Here is a 20443-nt window from a genome sequence, read left to right on the forward strand (position 1 = left end):
GTCCTTCCCCTACTTGTCTTCATACTTGCTGCTCAGAATGTAGACGTGGCAGATGGGTCACTTTGGACCAGGATTGCCACAGTTTGAAAGCCACACGTAGTGTAGCCACAAGATAGAAAGAGCCCGAGTCCCTGACACCAGGAACTGCACTGTGAGCTCTGGACTGCCTGCCTCCAGACTGTTACATGGGAGACAAATACACTTCTAACTTGTTTAATCTATCTACAGCTGAATTTATTTTGACTGATGCATCATTCCTTTTAGTCTTTACCATATAGATGAAAATATATTATTTCTGTATACATAGTTCTTTTGTCCACTGTCTAGAAGTTTACATTTCTGGAGAATTATTGCTACTTTCAGAGAAGCAAAAGAGAGAGCACAGGAAAGGTTTTTTTTTTTCTTCCTTTCACATCTGGGATGGCATATTGCGAGGGTTCTTCTCAATAGGAATGAATAAACTCATTATCATTACCTTTTTCTTTAATTCAAGAATTGCCTGGAAGATAAAGTTGCTACAAGCAACAGATACTTATTGAAATATTCAATTGATTGGAAAGAATACTTAGATTTTAATAGTGATATTTTAGAGGATTTTAATAATGATTAAAACACCAACGTGTCATATCATTTTTGTGATTCTTTTAATAAAATAGAGCTAACTGAAATGAGAAACTGGATCTAATCTCCCCAGGCAGTTTAAGGCTGCTGCTCTTGTGGGGTGGAGGTGGGGCAGAGCCAGGAGAAACGGACATTCCTATGATGTGGTTTCAAACTGGAGTGCACATCACCATCACTGAGAAGCTTTTTGTGGAAACACAGAGTTCCGGGTTCCATGCCTCCGGGGTTGGCTGATCACATTCTCTTTGGACAGACAGATGGCAGAATGAACAATTCTCGTGTTCGACTGCCCCGTTGTTTCAGGTGCTGAGCCACCATTTTGGGTGGAATGGCAAAAAGCAGCTCATTGCACTTCCTCGGTGTCACGGCTTAGTTTTCCTTAGGCTCTTGGCGTGATTTTCACCAAACAGACTGATTTCTGTGAAATTCGAAGTTTTACTTACTCCCATTGTAGCAGCATCATGTAAGGCACAGTTCCTGCTTCAATGTATCCAGAGAATTCTCTCCTTTTAGCAGCAGGGGACAGAGCCATTTGCCCTCCTCTAATCTCTTTACAGATTAAACGATGCGACTGAATTGATGTCAGTGTTCCTGGGCAGCACTCAACCACTCTTACAGATATTATTCTTAGCTACATTCCAGCTACCTGAGAACTGCTTTAACTACTGTTCCTAACTCTATCAATCTCTTCGCCTTTACTGTATTTAGCATTCACTCTGAATTAAATATATATGATTGAAAATAAATGTTCAGCTACAAGACAAATGCTAACCAACATGCCAATCTAGTTAAATAAAGCCCAATCAAATTGGATGGCTGGAGTACAAACTATTGATGTTTTATTTACTCAGTGCTCTACTGGCTCTACTGTGTATGCTTCAACACAGCATGGGGAGAGGTACCTCCAAAAAATGCCAGACAACCACCTTCTCTGCTCTCACCCTGGCTTTCCCCCTTTGTCTCTGTGCTTTGGAATCATGTGGATAAGGGGGATTCACTTCTTTCCCTTTCTGTCACTAAGGGAAGGATCACGCTCATTATCTTCAGTCTGCTCCAAAACTGTGAATCAGACCAGCCTATGAAAAATACTGATAGCAGCTGTCTGTCCCAGAAAGAATTATATCAAGTCTATATGTTGCCTCCATGTTTGATTCTTGGCCTATAGTGAAATCATTAACAACAATAAGATCTAACATATATTTTGTGTTTACTATACATAATTGCTGCTTAATGTATATGTCGTTTAATCCTTAATACCACCCAATAAGGTAGTTCCATTTATTAATATTTCCACTTTACAGATGAAGAAGTCAAAGCAGAGCAAGCTTAAATAACTTGCTTAATATATGCAACTTGTATAGTTGGTAGATAAATTAAGCAGATATTGAGATGTTAGTTTATCTGGTTGTTTGCAAGCAAAAATTGTGATTATAGCTTCCATAAACAAAAACCTGAGAGTATATTATTTGAGAAATAGGGGAGAGAAAACATTTTATAAGATAATCTAGTCCATTCTTTGTTCTAAACCAAAGATGACTAGAACAATAATCTTGAGAGACATTTGAATTTCTGGGGGTTTTCTCAACCAATATTTACTTGTTAGTATTATGAACAGTTAAAATAATTTTAAGATATAATTCTTATCTCAATGGAACCTCTGTTAGGAAAAGTGGTCATTCACATTACACATTAAATAGCCATATAAAACAACATAAGGAAATTCTATTTAGTTAAGTGTCACAATGAATACTATAGACATCACACCATTTTAATCCCTTTGATAGATGTATTCAAGCAGGGTTGGAAAAACGTGGGCTATTGATGAGAAGTTTCATGAAGGAGGTAAGCTTGAGCTAGGACCAGAATGCTGGATAAGATTAAGAGAGTGGTGGAGCAGGCATACTAAAGTAGGAGCAGTTTGGTAAGTTCTGGAGACAGCTGTGGCTGAAACAAAAGATTGTAGAGAACAGTTAGATGGGTAGTTGGGATAACTTTAGTCTTAGGAATTTAAACCATATATTAAAGCAACACAGAATTATGAGACTTTAAGGATATGTTAAAGTGTTTTAGAATAATAATAGCAATGACATGGAGAATGGCTTGAAAAGGGACAACCTTAAATTAGGAGAATGGTTAAGAGGCTGAAGCATAAATTCTGGTGTGGAGCAAATATAAAACAGGATGGATTGTTCTGCCTTCTAAAGGGATGTCAGTCAAGCTGACTAATGTCAGTGCTGTTCCCTTGGGTAGTAAGATAAGACAGAGCCAAACAAACAATCAGAAGAGATAAGAGTTCCAGAGTTCAAAATTCAAGAAACCAAATCTATTTTCAGGGTCTAGGGGAAAGTATGAGGCTGAGAAATAGAGATAAAGTTTTAAAAAGCTGTTTAAAGACAAGATCTAACCAGAAGGTAAAGTGACAGGGGCAAAGTGAGAAGGTTGTGATAAGGGCTATAGTTTTTTCTATAGAAAGGGCTAGGTTGTCTAAAGCTCATTTTAGGAGGTGCCAGCCCCATGTCTATCAGTTAGTCATTCTAAGCAGAGGATGAACTGACAACCATCACTCTGTCTTATGAAGATTAGGAAGTATACTGCAGATGACGGTGGTCTTATTGGGCATTGACCAGCCACAGTTCTGAGGATCTTGGGAAAACTAGATTAATTAGTTTTAGGTATTTTTTTTCAGGAATTTTCTTTTCTCTGAAATGACAGGATATTATAGATAACCACAGTTTTTTAATGATTCTGTTATAGGCAGTTAGACAGACATGCGCAGAGCAAGGACGTTGGGCCAGGTAGAGAAGGTCACCAGGGCAGAAAACCCAGAGTGCTTAGCAAGAGGCAAACCTGGACCCCATGAGACTTGCAACCAAGGGAGCAGTTGGCAGTGGCAGCTTGTCCTGTGCTAACCCTCTGAATCTATATCCAAGGCCCCCTTTCCTCTGACTCCCCAGTGAGCCAAAGCAGCCCAGCCTGGGCTCTCCTGTTGCTTCTTCTGTGCCCTTCCTTGTCTCACTGCCCTAAGTGTGTTTTCGCTGTGGCCAAAAAATTCTTGCTTGCTTTGTTGCACTTTGTCTCTTGATTGAAATCTTTCCTTCAAGAACACAGGAACCTAGGTCTCGTCATCTTGCTGATAACAATCTGAATTTTGAAACTCGGAGAAGATTGCAAGCTGAGAATGAATTTAAGAAACTTGCAAAGCTGAATAAAGATTTTTTTAAAATGGAATAAAATCTAAAATTAGAATCATATAATTTTAGAGCAGAAAGGGACCTTAGAAATTCTTTATAATTCCTCACCTAAGGGCTAAGCTGGATTCTCAAAAAATAACATTCATTATTGTCTTAAAAGTGTTTTTATATCTTCAAGAATATTTCTATATATTTTATAGTAATTAAATCTCTCCCCATTTTTTTTAACAATAGACTGGACTTACAGAAAAACAAAGTTTATAAGAATAACCTAAAATGCACTTTATTATAAACTCTATTGCTGTGATCACATTTATCAAGAGACAAAATAAATTAGAATATAGATGATAGTATTTTTAAAAATATCTGGATCTATTGCCCCAAAAGTGAAAAGTTGTTTTAAATGATGTCTTTGAGAACTCTAATGGGAAATTTCTAGCCTAACTAAAAATAGTATTCTACAGTTGTACCCCACATATAAGTAGGTGTGAGAAATTTAAAGAGTAAAATTTCACCTGTCATGGCCAGGGAGAATAGCTAACAGGGCTATTGGAAGTCACATTGAGCCAGTGATGTCTGCACCAGTTCGGAAACATTTTCAGAAGGCATAGAAAACATTTTTTGTACTTCACATCAGAACACTGAACATGTGCAGAGAAGGACAAGGATATTTTGCTATTAGATTTTCAGTCTAGCATGAGAAAATAAGCAACCAGAAAAATTAAGAGAGAGATCAATGCCCGACCTGTGTGGCTCAGCATTTGAGTGTCGACCTATGAACCAGGGGGTCAGGGTTCAATTCCTGGTCAGGGCACATGCCAGGGTTGTGGGATCCATCCCCAGGGGAGGCATGCAGGAGGCAGCCGATCAATGATTCTCTCTGATCATTGATGTTTCTCTCTCTCTCTCTCTCCCTCTCACCCCACCTTTTTTTTTTAAAGAGAGAGATGCACGAAGGATTCGGATATATTTTCTTTAGCTATATCTGGCTAAGCTTTTTTATCAGATCTCTGAAAAGGAAACACTGATACCAGGACCAAATAAAACTATTGAATATATATTGAGTGGCCAGATTATTATGATCTATGAACACATAATAATTTGGCCACTCAGTGTGTGTGTGTGTGTGTGTGTGTGTATGCTAGAGGCCTGGTGCATGAAATTTGTGCATGGGGGGGGTGTCCCTTAGCCCAGCCTGCACCCTCTCCAATCTGGGACACCTTGAGGGATGTCCGACTGCCGGACATCCCTCTCACAATCCAGGACTGCTGGCTCCCAACTGCTCGCCTGCCTGCCTTCCTGATTGCCCCTAACCGATTCTGCCTGCCAGCCTGATCACCCCCTAACCACTTCCTTACCAGCCCGGTTGATGCCTAACTGCTCCCCTGTCAGCCTGATTGCCCTTAACTGTCCTCCCTTGCAGGCCTGGTCACCCCTAACTGCCCTCCCCTGCAGGCCTGGTCCCCCCCCAACTGCTCTCCCCTGCAGGCCTGGGTCCCCCCCAACTGCCCTTCCCTGCAGGCCCGATCGCCCCCAACTTTCCTCCTCTGCCAGCCTGGTCACCCCTAACTGCCCTCCCCTGCAGGCTTGATTGCCCCCAACTGCCCTCCTTTGCAGGCCTGGTTCCTCCCAACTGCCCTCCCCTGCTGGTCTTTTTGTGGTGGCCATCTTGTGTCCACATGGGAGCAGCCATCTTTGACCACATGGGGGCAGCCATCTTGTGTGTTGGAGTGATGGTCAATTTGCATATTACTCTTTTATTAGATAGGATATATTAGAGGCCCAGTGCATGAATTCATGCATGGGTGGGGTCCGGCCAGCCTGGCCAGGGGGAGGGGACATGGGCGGTGGGCTAGCCTGCCTGCTGATCGAATTCCTGGTCAAGGGGACAATTTGCATATTAGCCTTTTATTATATAGGATATACACTTAGTGGCCAGATAATTATGTGTTCAGAGATCATAATAATCTGGCCACTCAGTGTATATACTAATGAAAGGATAATATGCTAATTAGACCAGACATCTTCTGGACATCCTTCCAGACAAAGCCATGGTGGCAGGGGCCAAGGCACAGGCAATTAGGGGTGATCAGGCCGGCAGTGGGGAGCAGTTAGGGGGTGATCAGACTGGCAGGCGGAGATGGTTAGGGGCATCAGGCTGGCAGGCAGAGGTGGTTAGGGGTGACCAGGCAGGCAGGCAGGCTAGTGGTTAGGAGCCAGTAGTCCTGGATTGTGAGAGGGATGTCTAACTGCCGGTTGTGGGAATGGGCCTAAACTGGCAGTCAGACATCCCCTGAGGGGTCCTGGATTGAAGAGGGTGCAGGCCTGGCTGAGGGATCCCTCCCCCCGTGCATGAATTTCGTGCACTGGCCTCTAGTATATAATAAAAGTATAATATGCTAATTAGACCAGAAGTCCTTCTGGATGACCTTCCTGACGAAGCTGGGGCTGTGAGGGAAGTCCGGGTCCCGGGTGCCAGAGGGAAGCTGGTGCCAGCAGCAGAGGGAAAGAAGGCCTACTCTTGCACAAATTTTGTGCATCAGGCCTTAAGTATATATACATATATATATATCCATCCTCACCTAAGGACCTTTTTATTGATTTTAGTGAGAGAGGAAAGAAGCCAGAGAAACACTGACATGAGAGAGAAACAGATTGATGTCAATCTGTTGCCTCCCAGATGTGCTCCAACTCAGGGCAAATCTGCAGGACATGTGCCCTGACTGGAAATTGACCCGGCAACCTTCTGGTGTATAGGACAATGCTACAACCAACTGAGCTACCTCACCAGGGCAAACCTATTGAATATTATTTTTTTAGTTTGTATATATGTATTTGTTTATAAATTAATGTAATTATAATCTTATCCTTCTATTATCATTTTAATTGAGAGTGATAAGATTTTGAACTTAAAACAATAAATTAATTTGTATCAGACTTTTATTCAGCAAGTTGAATACCTCCTGGTGACTCATTTGCTTCACTGTTTTTTCTCATTAACTTGATCATGAGGAATATTCTTAAAATACAGAATCAATCACAGAGACATTACCTGAAATAAAACAATATTTTTTCTCTACATGAAAAAAAGACTAAAACAATATCAACATATCCTAACCAATTTGTTCTTCTTGAAGAATACATTTTCTGCTCACAAAATAGCTGTACATCCCATCTTGTTTTTATTATACTTTAAGTCATATAATGAACTGTGAAAAGAATGTTACATGCCAGTGTACCCTATCATCATACTAAACAGCTTTGGAGCGCACGACAGTAAATGTCAGTTTGTCATTCCTTGTTTAAAATGTGATTCTTGCAGTTCCTTTGGATATAGCCAATTAAATTTCAATTCCATTAAGTCATTCTTTGTTTTCTTTTTTAGAGACTGTTGTGTAACTTCAAATGCGCATTACTTTTCCATACAATCCCTCATATTGTAGATTTATAGTAGAGATTGTTTTTTTTTAATAATAAAAATATGGAAGTAAATTTCTCAATTTTCTGCTCAGTGTGCAAAGCAAACTGACACATTTAAACTGTGCTGACCTCACTGACCAACTAGTTAGTTAGTTACGTACAAAGCTGGTGTAAGACATTTTCTAAAAAATTTTTTTAAATTTCTATCTGAATGTGTCTGTCTTGATGAATTAGCTAATTTAGGGAAATGGCGCCAAGGAAGCCAGATGAGTAACATGCATAGTCAAGATGACAGAGGCATGTGAATCATTTCTACAAAGTGGAGCCTGTCCCTCTCATCTTGCAAATAATTAAGGCTGATTTCACCCAGGATGAATGAAAACATTTGTGCCTTGCTGGTCAGGGTGAGAGCTACAGATTGCAGTGGGGGGTTGGCTACTACAAGGTTTTCTCATTAGAAATTCTCATTTATTGAACAATTCAGCCACACACCCAGGCTTGTGTTGGACTCCTGGGTGCTGAGTCACATGCAATAAATAGTCAAGATGAACTCTAATAGGAGATGTCTATGGACCATTTGGATTTTTAGGAATGAGAAAAAATGACCCAGGCTAAAACTTAGTGGTGAATAAGGGATATGCAAGGGAGAGGCACACTGGGAACATTTGGTCTTTTCTCTGCAATTTATTAAAATTGATAAAAGAGGAGTTACCAGTTGCCTTCAGTATAAGTCAAACCTCTATAAGGAAAACATTAAACCTTGAAATGAATTATTCTCCATCTCCAACAAAGTTGACTGAATTAGTTGACATCAACGGTGTTCATTCTGGTCCAGAAGTGAATCCTTGAACTCGGGTGCATCCATCTAATTCAAATGACTGAGATGAGAAAAACTTAAGCCTGAAACATGAACACCCCAAACTTAAATGCACAGAAAAAGAGGAAAGGGAAATTTGAAACATTTCTGTACAATCTGAATGAATGGCACTTTATCCAATGATTATTATTCTAATAATCTGTAAATGTTCTGGAAATCCAAAATTGCATTGACTATCTTTCTTTACTGTATACCTGACAAAGGTTTAAAGTTTATGGAAAAATTTATGTTTGATTTAATGCCACATGGAGATTGCTCAGGAGAAAATATTATTCTGTGGGTTTGTTTTTTAAAAAAGAAAGTTAATTCTTTGAAAACTAATCAGTGACCAGCAACTAAATCTAGAGGAATTAGGCACCCCTTAATGAACCTACAGAGTATGATATAAATAATTTATCCTGCAGTGGAAACAGTTTAGTAAAATAGTCCCACATGAAGCCATTGTTTCATTATTAGAATTCCCAAGTGAAAGAAAATTAGAAAGGAGTCACTTTCTGTTGAAATCCAGGTGTGGCAGGTGGTATTTTTTATTACCTTTAAAAAATTTAATACACATCATTTATGAAATGTTTTCTATGTGGAGACACTGCTAAGTGTTTTACCTGCTAAGTATCAGGCTCTGTGCTAAATGTTTCTCATTTAATGATTACAGTTACACTCTGAGGTCAGTGTATAAATGTCCAAATAATTTGTCTAAAGTCACTTAGCAATGATTTGCATCTGCATTTGCCTAGCAACAAAACATGTACACACATGCAATGTAATAGAAATTGGACAAATATTACTCCTTATTTATTAAAAGTATAAGCCTTTTAAGTAGAATTATTTAAACTGAGCAAGATTTGATTCTAGTTCAATGCTATCTTATTACTGCTCATCACTATTCTTGGGAATAACATCCAGCACAGAGTATAGCTACTTATTAATATGAGTTATGGAATTATTTTTTGTTCTATTACTTTCTCCTTCTTTTTCTCCTCCTCACACTTATGTCATCAACCTCATCCACATTATACATTCTTGGCTCTAAGAATCATTTAGTACAATTATTTCTGAGGTTTAAATTCTCCTTTCAATGTTCCCACCAGTAGTTTAATACCTCTCATAAAAAAAAAATTCTCTCTACTGGTGCTGGTGATTTTGTTTTTGGAGAGCTCTGACAATGAGAAAGTTTGTCTTATGTTAAAGCTAAGATTACCTTTCTGAGAATTTCATTCACTATTTCTAGTATAACCCCATGACCTCCCAGAATGAGTCATTCTCAAAATGCATTTGCTGAATAGACCAGTGTACCTCACACAGAGTAATGTGCTTGCTAAGTAAATATGGTAAAAATCTCATGATTTTGTACTGTTGCTAAGTGAGAAAAGGATACAAGGGAAAGAGGGGAAAGGAGAACAGGGGAGAAATAATTTAAAAGGTTTTGTCACAGATTATATTGAAATGAGTGCAATTCCATTCTTCTGTGAAGGTTAAGCAAGCCAGTGGTTAAAAATAGAAGCCACAAAATTCCTCAGATACATCAAGAAGTCTAAAGGCTTCAACTCGTTTTTGCAAATGACACCACCATGTGCTTCCTTAAAACAACTTTCTTAAGAGGCTGCTGCTTTTATGTACTGGATTCTATTGACATGAATTTGCTTGGCAAACTTTTTTTCACAGATGTTAAACATAAAACATTGATCAATTTTAGGAGATCAAAATTACAACTAAGCCGAAACTGGTTTGGCTCAGTGGATAGATCGTCAGCCTGCGGACTGAAAGGTCCCGGGTTCGATTCCGGTCAAGGGCATGTACCTTGGTTGCGGGCACATCCCCGGTAGGGGTTGTGCAAGAGGCAGCTGATCGATGTTTCTCTATCATCGATGTTTCTAACTCTCTATCCCTCTCTCTTCCTCTCTGTAAAAAATTAATAAAATATATATATAAAAAAGAAAGAGTAGATCTCGAGCCATAATTAAAAAAAAAAAATTACAACTAAATTACAGAACCACCATCATTCAGAACTGCCTGAAATCTAGCTGAATGGAAGTCCTAGAACTAGGGCAGTGGTCGGCAAATTGCGGCTCGCCACTCTGTTGACTAATGAGTTTGCCAACCACTGAACTAGGGAAATAAAGAAGAAGCCACACTGAAACTAGTAGAAGGGGCAGAAACACAGAATAAGCTGGTCCCAAACCCACGTGTGGCAGATAAAAATTGGATGTCATGGCTGCAGAGGTCCTCCCTGAGAAGTGAGGAGTTCTAGTCCCACACCAGGCCCCCAATCCCAAAGTTCCAGTGCCAGGAAGAAAAGTCCCCATAACTTCTGACTGTAAAAACCAGAGAGAATTGTGGTTGAGGGCTTCTGGAGTCTCAGGCAGTTCCTCTTAGAGGGCACAGACTTACTTGGACTCACTTTCTCTGAGCTCCAGCACTGAGGCCGCAGTTTGAAAGGCACCAGAGATATATGGGAAGGAACTGAATTGTCCGGAATCAGGGTGAGAGCTGGGGGGTAGTTTTCTTCCAGACAAAAGTGCTGGCAGAGGCCATGGGATTTTTGTTGAGCCCTCCCTGCCATAGAGTTGGCAGGCAGGCACAGTATCTGAGATCCTGGCCAACATTATTTGCCCCACTTTGGTGATTTCCGTAGGCTCCACCCCACCCAACTTTCAGGCTCACCCACGCTGTTTCCAGTGGCTCTTCCATACAAATGGCCTGTCTTGACTCATGCTTCAGATTTTCCTAAAATCTCTCAAACAAGCAGCACCTGGCCTCAGCATGCCCTGTGCCTCCCATTAAGTGGCTTCAGCCCCAGCGCTAGCAACAGCTGGCCTTAGTTCATAGGTTGGCTTCACTTTGGCACCTTCAAGCCCAGCACAAGTAGCAGACATCTGCAGACCATTCTGTAGCTTATGCTGGGTGGCCCTGGGCAGAACACAGGCAGCAGCTGACCTTAGCCTGCCCCTCCCTGGAGGCACCAGGCCAGCACACCTAGTGGATAGCTTCAGACTATGTCAAAGCATCACTACTCAACCACTTCCATAAGCGACACACTCATGGGGCAGACTCGGTAGGCACCAGAGCACCAGAGACCCACTGAAGTAAGTCCTATAGGGTGGGTCCCTGCACAGGTGATCCTCCACAGTGGTCAGAGGTTGGAGGTCAGTGGTCACATCCAGTCCTTGCAGCTGACCAGCCTGGAGGTAAATCCCTCCCATTGATGTTCCAACAGTAATCAAGGCTGAACTACAACATGAGAATGTACACAGCCCACATGGGGCACATGTGGAGTGCTCAACTCAGGTGAATGGAGAGGCTGTGCAACTGGATCCTACAGGATACCCACTAAATTAAGCTACTCTAACAAGCCTGGGAGACATTGCAGCTCTACCTTATACATAGAAACAAACACAGGGAGTCTGCCAAAATGAAGAGACAAAGAAACATGTCCCAGATGAAACAACAGAAAAAAATTCCAGAAAAATAACTAAACAAAATGGAGACTATCTCCTAGATTCAGAGTTCACAACACTGGTTATAAAAATGCTTAATGAATTTAGTGAGAACTTCAACAGCATAAAAAAAGGATCAGTCAGAAATGAAGGAAAAATTGAAAATAATTTATAGGGAATTAACAGTAGAGTAGATGAAGATAGGAATCAAATCAGTGATTTGGCCTATAAGGAAGCAAAAAACACCCAAACAGAAAAGCCAAAATAAAAAAGAATATTAAAAAAATGAGGATATTGTAATAAGCCTCTGGGACAATTTCAAACATATTAACTTTGCATCACCAGGGTATGGGAAGTAGAGAGAGAGCAAGAAATTGAAAACTTATTTTAAAAAAATATTGACAGAAAATTTACCTAACTTGGTGAATGAAATGGACATACAAGTTCAGAAAGTGCAGAGAGTTCCAAATTAAATGATCCCAAAGAGGCCCACACCAAGATACATCATAATTAAAATGCCATAGGCTAAAGGCAAAGAGAGAATCTTAAAAGAAGCAAGAGAGCAGTTAGTTACCTACAAGGAAGCCCTCATATGACTGTCAGCTGATTTCTCAACAGAAACTATGCAGGCCAGAAGGGAGTGTCAAGAAATATTCGAAGTGCTGAAAAGCAAGTACCTACAACCAAGATTACTCTACCCAGCAAAGCTATCATTTAGAATCAAAGGACAGATAAACAGCTTCCCAGATAACAAAAAACTAAAAGAATTCATCAATAGAAAACCAGTATTACATGAAATATTAAAGGGTCTTCTTTAAGAAGAAGAAGAAGAAGAAAAAAAAAGATAATAAATATGAACAATAAAATAGCAATAAATACATATCTATCAACAACTGAATTAAAAAACAAAATAAAAAAACAAGCAGAACAGAAAGAGACTCATAGATACAGAGAACATTTTGATGTTGCCAGATGGGAGGAGTGTTGGGGGGATGGTTGAAGGAATTAAGAAGTACAAATTGGTTATTACAGAATATAGACAATAATATTCTAATAATTATGTATGCTGTCAGGTGGGTATGAGATTTATCAAGATGATCAATTAGTAAGTTATGTATGCCTAATCACTGGGGTATACACCTGAAACTAATCTAATAATGTATGTCAACTGTAATTGAAAAATAAAAATGATTTATAAATGGAAAACAAAACAAAACAAAAAAACCTAAGAACACTGGTCAATTTTAGGATTGACTATTGCCATAGTCTGATTTAATGGGATGTTTTACAGAAAAGTTTAAAAATATTTTTATGCTGTTATTATTCTTTCTGAGGTGTATTAATTATCTATACAACCCAACTTCAGTTATATTGTCTCAGTTTTTAAAATGTGTTAGTAAAAGAACAAAGTTGGAGGGATCACAATACCAGATATCAAGCTGTATTACAAAGCCACTTTTCTCACAATTGCCTGGTACTGGCACAAAAACAGGCATATAGACCAATGGAACAGAACAGAGAACCCAGAAATCGACCCAAGCCAGTATGCTTAATTAATATTTGACAAAGGAGGCAACAGCATGAATGGAGTCAAGACAGTCTCTTCAATTAATAGTGTTGTAAAAATTGGAAAGATACATGCAAAAAAATGAAACTAGACCACCAACTTAGACTATAGCAAGTATGTCAAACTCATGGCCAGCAGGCTGCATGCCTTGTTTATAAAAACACACAAAATAAACTCAAAATGAACAAAGGACTTAAAACGTGAGACAGGAAACCATAAAAATCTTAGGAGAATCAATAAGCAGCAAAATATCAGACATATCTTGTAGCAATATCGTTACTGATACATCCCTCTAGGACCGTGGTCGGCAAACTGCGGCTCGCGAGCCACTTGTGGCTCTTTGGCCCTTTGGGTATTGCTCTTCCACAAAATACCACAGCCTGGGCGAGTCTATTTTGAAGAAGTGGTGTTAGAAGAAGTTTAAGTTTAAAAAATTTGGCTCTCAAAAGAAATTTCAATCGTTGTACTGCTGATATTTGGCTCTGTTGACTAATGAGTTTGCCGACCACTGCCCTAGGACAATGGAAACTAAGGAGAAAATAAATGGGACTACATCAAAATAAAAAGCTTCTGCACAGCAAAAGAAACCATCAACAAAACAACAAGAGAGGCCACTGCATGGGAGAACATATTTGCCAAGTTATCTTGAATAAGAGCCTAATCTCCAAAATTTATAGGGGATTCATACAACTTAACAAAAGGAAGATAAACAATCCAATCAAAAAATGGGTAAAGGACCTAAATACACACTTTTTGAAAGTGGATATACAGAAGGCCAAGAGACATATGAAAACATGCTCAAAGTCACTAATCATCCAAATGATTAGAGAGATGCAAATCAAAACGACAATGAGGTACCATCTCACACCTGTCAGAATGGCTATCATCAACAAATCAACAAAGGACAAGTGCTGGCAAGGATGTGGAGAAAAAGGAACCCTCTTGCACTGCTCGTGGAAATGCAGACTGGTGTAACCACTGTGGAAAACAGTATGGAATTTCCTCAAAAAATTAAAAATGGAACTCCCATTTGACCCAGTAATTCCACTTCTAGAAATATATCCCAAGAAATCAGAAACACCAGTCAGAAAGGATACATGCACCCCTATGTTCATAGCAGCCCAATTTATAATAGCTAAGATTTGGAAATAGCCTAAGTGCCTATCAGCAGATGAGTGGATTAAAAACCAGTGGTATCAGAATGGAATACTATGCTGCTGTAAAAAAGAAAGAACTCTTATCATTTGCAATAGATGGACCTGGAGAGCATTATGCTAAGTGAAATAAGCCAGTCAGAGAAAGATAATTATCACATGATTTCATTTGTGGAATATAATGAACAACATAAACTGACGAACTAAAATAGATCCAGAGAAGCATCGAACAGACCGTTGAGCCTTGAAGGGAAGGCAGAGGAGGGTGATGGTGGGGTGGGGGAGGAGAAAGAGAGCAACCAAAAGACTTGTATGCATGCATATAAGCATAACCAAAGAACACAGACATGTGTTGGTGGTGGGGGCAGGGGGACGGCCAGGGAGAGGTCAATGGGGGAAAAAGGAGATATATGTAATACTTTCAACAATAAAGAATTTAAATAAAAAAAGAAAAAGTATTGAAATCGGAGTATAAGAAGTATAAATTAAATTTGATAATATAATAAAAATATTAAAATATATAAAAATGTGGTAGTAATGCTCACATTATAGTAACAGTATCTAATACAGACTTAAGTACATAGTAAGCATTCAATAAATACTTGTTGAATATAATTAAGTTGAATTAGATCAGACAATAGATTAATTTTCATATGGTATATCTGATCTTACAGAGTTGAAGAAAAATGTTTCCAAGTCTGAATTATGTTTTAATTTTAGCTAGACACCCACAAGAACATAAAGAGAATATAGATATTAGACTGAAATAGTTCATGAAATACTAAAGTTTTAACAAGATAGGAGTTATATAAATAGTAGTATGGAAATAGCGTTAACCTTTTAAATCTTGAAACAAATTACTGAAGTTAAGCTGCTAAAAGTTAAACAGGTAGTAAGTAAGAAGTTCTCTGAACCTCTGATTTCTTCATCTATAAAATTATGATGAAAATGTTTTAATCCAAAATTGAGTGAGCTATTTTAATTATGAAAAATCACCAAACAGAGCCCTGGCCAGGCAGCTTAGTTGGATAGAACATTGTCCCACTAGGCCAAGGTCGTGGATTTGAACCCTGGTCAGAGCACATACAAAAATCAATCAATGAATGATGCATTAGTAAGTTGAGCAATAAATTGATGTTTCTCTTTCATACCCTTCCTCTCTCTCAAAAATAAATAAAATAAAACAAATTACCTAAGAGTATGTGAACTATCATATTATTTTATAGAATTAAATTAAAATGTGTGTATAAAATTATGGACTCACAGTAAATGCTTTTGGTCAGGTGGGTATTTGGATGATCTCTACATTAAACAAATACTTATCACATTTATATAATGCGGTTCTTTGGATACTAATGTTCCAGCTTTCCATTTCTATAAACAGTTTAGAGCAGGAATGATTATCTGAAAGTGAATTGTGAAAGAATTCTACTGCTCCCCACTACTGCCAAATTCTGAAAAGCAGACCAAAATGATTAAAGAAGTGCAAATTAGCCAAAATTTGAACAAGATGCCAAACATTGAAAATATCTATTTTAAAAATAAGTCATTACTAAGATTACATTATAATGTTGACTAACTTTCTTTTACTGAAATTGTTTGGACAACTGTAGCCAAATTATCTAGTGTTCTTGTCAAAAATTGCCTAGTGTTTATATCTTTGTAAGAAAAAAAAATTTTTTTTTTACTTACAAATGTAGAAATCACAAAAACTCTTGGTTAGACTAAAAAAAAAAGATGGTTATTGTAATTGTAGAAACTCTAAGATTCTCTTTTGGGTTGATAACAGACCCTTTGAGACAGAGGCAGCATATCACAGTAACATGCAGAAGCATTTCATATTGCCAACATAAAATGTTGGAAAGGCTCTTTCCCTGATAAAAATGTGGCGTGCAGAATCTTTTCTCTTTGCAGGTAAAATGGAATGGTACTTTGGTAAGTGATGCTGCAGAGGGCATATAGACCTGGTCCGTTGGAACTTTTGGAAACCTGACATAGAACAATAACATCAAATGTAGAGTGTTTTTTAAGACAGTTATATGAGCTTGATAGCTAGTTTCATTTTGTTAGAAGTTGATTATTTAAAATTTCCAATTCGACCATCTACATTCACAAGATTAACAGTGACAGAGTATAGAGGAGTGGGATAATATCAAAGAAAAAAACGAGATTTTGTTGAGAAAAGATAGGACTTATCAGAAGGATTGACTGACATCAGGATCCCACAATAAAAAGAGATATGAAGTTGTGGCAGAGAGCAGTGCATATGGTGTTAGAGGTCCTATGTTTGAGGTTAGGTTGTCATTGACTGGTGTTATGGCCTCATGTGAGTCATTTAACTTCTGTGACCTCCAGTTTTCTTATTTCTTAAGTATAAATAATAATAACAGATCTTTCTCTACTTATGCTGAGTGAAATAAGCCAGTCAGAGAAAGATAAGTATCACATGATCTCACTCATATGAACAACATAAACTGATGAAAAACATAGATCCAGAGACATAGAAGCATAGAACAGACTGCGGAATCTCAGAAGGAAGATGGGGGAGGTGGGTGGGTGCGAAGTGATCAACCAAAGAACTTGTATGCATATATGCATAACCCATGGATACAGACAATAGGGTGGTGAAGGCCTGGGGTAGGGGGTGGGGGCAGGCTAGAAGAAATCAATGGAGGAGAAATGGGACATATGTAATATTTTCAACAATAAAGATTAAAAACTTTTTTAAAAGGATTGAGTCTAATAACAGAGTTCTCCCAGGAAATAAATGTCATTCATCCTGAGACACACACACACACAAAAATAAAAAATAAAAGAGAGAGAGAGAGAGAGAGAGATGGGTATAGGAACACAAAAAATGAGAGGAAATCTTTCTACTTTTGGAGTTAGGCGATGGAGGTGGAGAGAGAGTAGGTGGACCTAGCAGTGAAGACCCCTCTGGAGCCAAACACCCTGGCACTAATGTAGATTAGCATTAAGGAACATGTCTGTGGGTATTACCTGAAAGAGCTTTAGGGATTAAATTGCTGAAACACTGAGAGTTCCAACCTATAGTATTATTAGCCTGATCATAAATAATGCTCAACGGAAACTTCTTCCACTCTAAACCTGGAGAATCCTGTGTTCCAACAGCAATAGTAGAAAGCAGTGGAAATCCTCAGTTATCTGATCATATTTTCTGATTTCTCTCCTTTAGGTGACAGTAACTGAGTTTCTTACCTTCTTAAATTGCGGAAGAGTTATCACAAATAGGGAGATCTGGAGAGGAGAAAAGGGGCATCCTTGCAACAAGTGGGATGAGAACTCAGAATCATTTTATTTGAATATTAAAGTGAGTGGGCCCCATTTTGTATTTCAGTCTGGTTATGAATATGTACATGTGTATGTCTGTATGCGTGTTTTGACTATATTACTCCAACAGGTGAAAAACTTGGAAGTTGGGAATAATATATAGATGGTATAAATGATTAAAATGATAACATTATGTTGAAGGGTAGACCAGGGGGAGCACCAGAAATAGAGAGATTTCATTCATTTCAAGAGGCATATTTGGTAGGAGGCTTTTATAGACTTAACTAGAGGCCTGGTGCACGAAATTTGTGCACAGGGGGGGGGGTGGGAGGAGGGTGTCCCTCAGCCCAGCCTGCACCCTCTCCAATCTGGGACTGCTTGAGAGATGTCCGACTGCCCATTTAGGCCCGATCCCAATGTGGTTGGACATCCCTCTCACAATCCAGGACTGCTGGCTCCCAACTGCTCTCCTGCCTCTGCCTGCTTGCCCCTAACCGCTTCTGCCTGCCAGCCTGATCACCCCCTAACCACTCTACTGCAGGCCCGGTGACCCCTAACTGCCCTCCCCTGCTAGCCTGGTCACCCCTAACTGCCCACTACTGCCCTCCCCTGCCAGCCATCTTGTGGTGGCCATCTTGTGTCCACATGGGGGCAGCCATCTTTGTACACATAGGGGTGGCCATCTTGTGTCTTGGAGTGATAGTCAATTTGCATATACTCTTTTATTAGGTAGGATTGTTTCTCCCACTTCAATTCATATGCTGAAGCCTCAACACTTAAAATGACTGTATTTGGAGATAGGGATTTTCAGGAGGCAATTAAGGTTAAATAAGATCAAAGGGGGTGGCCCTAATCCAATAAGACTGGTATCCTTGTTAGAAGAGGAAGAGGCCCTAGACAGTTTTGCTCAGCGGATAGAGCTTCAGACTGTGGAACTAAGGGTCCCGGGTTTGATTCTGGTCAAGGGCATGTACCTCGGTTGCAGCATCCTCCCTGGCCAGTCCCTGGTCATTGGGGCACATGCGGGAGGCAACCAATCGATGTGTGTCTCTCACATCGATGTTTCTGTTTTTCCCTCTCTTCCACTCTCCCTAAAATTCAATGGAACAATATCCTGGGGTGAGGATTAACAAAAAACAAACAAAACAAAACAAAACAAAAAAAAGAAGAAGAAGAAGAGGAGGAGGAGGAGGAGGAGGAGGAGGAGGAGGAGGAGGAGGAAGAGACATTAGAGCTCTCTTTCTCTCTGTCTGCACAGAAGAAAGGCCACATGAAGGCACAGCAAGAACACAGGAAGAGAGGCCTCACCAAACACCAATCCTATTGGCCCCTTCAGATCTTAGACTTAGAATATGCAGAACTGGGAGAAAATTAATTTCTGTTGTTTGAGCCACCTCTCTGTGGTATTTTGTTATAGCAGTCCAAGAAGACTAATACAGGGGACTTCCTGTTTGGATGGCACCAAGACCAATTTATGATAATCATGACCAAATGGGAAGCAGTACGCCTGACAATCCCTGATTAAATATTATTGGAATAATGGATTGAATTGAAGAAACAGCATGCTAATTCATGGTTTCAACAAATTATGGAGACGGTAGCAGCAGCAGCTAAAGTATCACTAAATAGAGAGGCTTCCCAGCATAGTGGGTAAGTGTATGGGGCTGGCCCCAGACTGTCCAGGTTAAAAGTCTGCCTCTAACATTTGCTAGTTGTATGACATTAGGCAAGTTACTTAAACTTTCAGTTTCTTCATCTGTAAGATGGGATAATTATAATGTACTACTATGAAGTTTTATTGGAAGGATTAACTACATTAATACATATAAAGTATTTAAATTAGTGCCTGAGTATTATTAGCATTAGTTATTAATGTGAATAAGATATTTCAATAAATTTCACATATCAGAGTTTTCCTCTTCTTAGAGTCTGACCATTAGAGTAATAATCACTCATTATCCTAAAAAATACTTAGCCTCTAAATCACATAATTCTCACTTTCATATAATAAACTGGAAATCCTACTATTGGATCTGCATGCACTATAAAGACATTTGCTTTTGTTTTCAAATAAAAACAATCAAGAGATTTGCTTGCTAGGCCCAGCTGGTGTGGTTCAGTGGTGGAGTATCAACCCATGAATCTAGAGGTCCCTGATTCGATTCCCTGTCAGGGCACATGCCCAGGTTGTGGGCTTGATCCCTAGTGAGGGGCATGCAGGAGGCAGCCGATCGATGTGTCTCTCTTATCGATGCTTCTATCTCTCTATACCTCTCTCTCTCAAATTAATAAAATCATATTTAAAAAAATGTGCTCCCTGAATGACCATCAAAAGACCACTAGATGTAATTATTTGCATATTTCCTGTGAATTAAACCCCATTTTATTGTTTAAATTCTGGAGGATGCCTTATCCCCAATATTGCAATGCATTTTGTCTCAGTGACATAACACCTTGTGTTCTAGTCAAATAGTAATTTGGATAAATCTATATCAGGATAAAAACCATCATCTGATGCCCCCAAACTGGGGTGGACTTAGAAAGGTAATGGGCAGGTGTCATGGAACTCATCCTAAAGGGGTCCTTCATGCCTTCTCCTTAAGATTTATTCAGTTTGTACTTACCAGAATCCTGGTGTTATAATTTCTGAAAAGGTTAATCTACTGTGTAAATATACTGAGAAGTGGTGAAATTTGTACACCATCACGTACACTGTAGGTGTCCAGAAAAATCTGAGCAAAAGTGCTATAATTAGGTTAGGAAGCAGTGGCAAATGATAGAGAAATAGGTTTGCTTCTCTTTAGAAAACATTTCATGGTAGGACTTGAGTAATTAACCTTGTTTAGCTTGGTTTATCTGCTAATCTGTAATCTCCTTCAAGACGAATT

The sequence above is a fragment of the Cnephaeus nilssonii genome (genome assembly GCF_951640355.1).
Source record: "Cnephaeus nilssonii genome assembly, chromosome: 3".
Taxonomy (NCBI): Eukaryota; Metazoa; Chordata; class Mammalia; order Chiroptera; family Vespertilionidae; genus Cnephaeus; species Cnephaeus nilssonii.